Below are 423 nucleotides of genomic sequence, written 5' to 3' on the forward strand. Positions count from 1 at the left end.
GTCATGTTATTTTTACTTAGCGATGGCTTGACAAGAACAGAAGGAGTGTTTTCTTCAGCCATTAAAGAAGTATAGTAGCAATACCTGAACATGAAGTTTTGCATTTGCTCAAGTCATGTCAAACTGCAAAAACAAATTCTAAGAGATGATTGAAAAAAATATGTGGGATATATGGCAGCAACACGACCTGTCATACTCCTAACATTCAATCTATGTACCCTTAAAAAAATAAAGTAAAAAAACACCAGCCCTGTTAAAGTAGATATTTTATGACAGACACAGACACTCTTTCCTCCCACAGCTACTATTATTCTTACCTAATAAAAAATGAATGACAAACTTCTAACAATTACTGTTCCCATGCCTGTAAAATACTCTGAAAACCTGAATGCAAAATACATAGCAGTGATAGTCAAAGTGCAC

The sequence above is a fragment of the Protopterus annectens genome, chromosome 5.part0 (genome assembly GCF_019279795.1).
Source record: "Protopterus annectens isolate FY-2018-M chromosome 5.part0, PAN1.0, whole genome shotgun sequence".
In the NCBI taxonomy this organism is placed as follows: Eukaryota; Metazoa; Chordata; order Ceratodontiformes; family Protopteridae; genus Protopterus; species Protopterus annectens.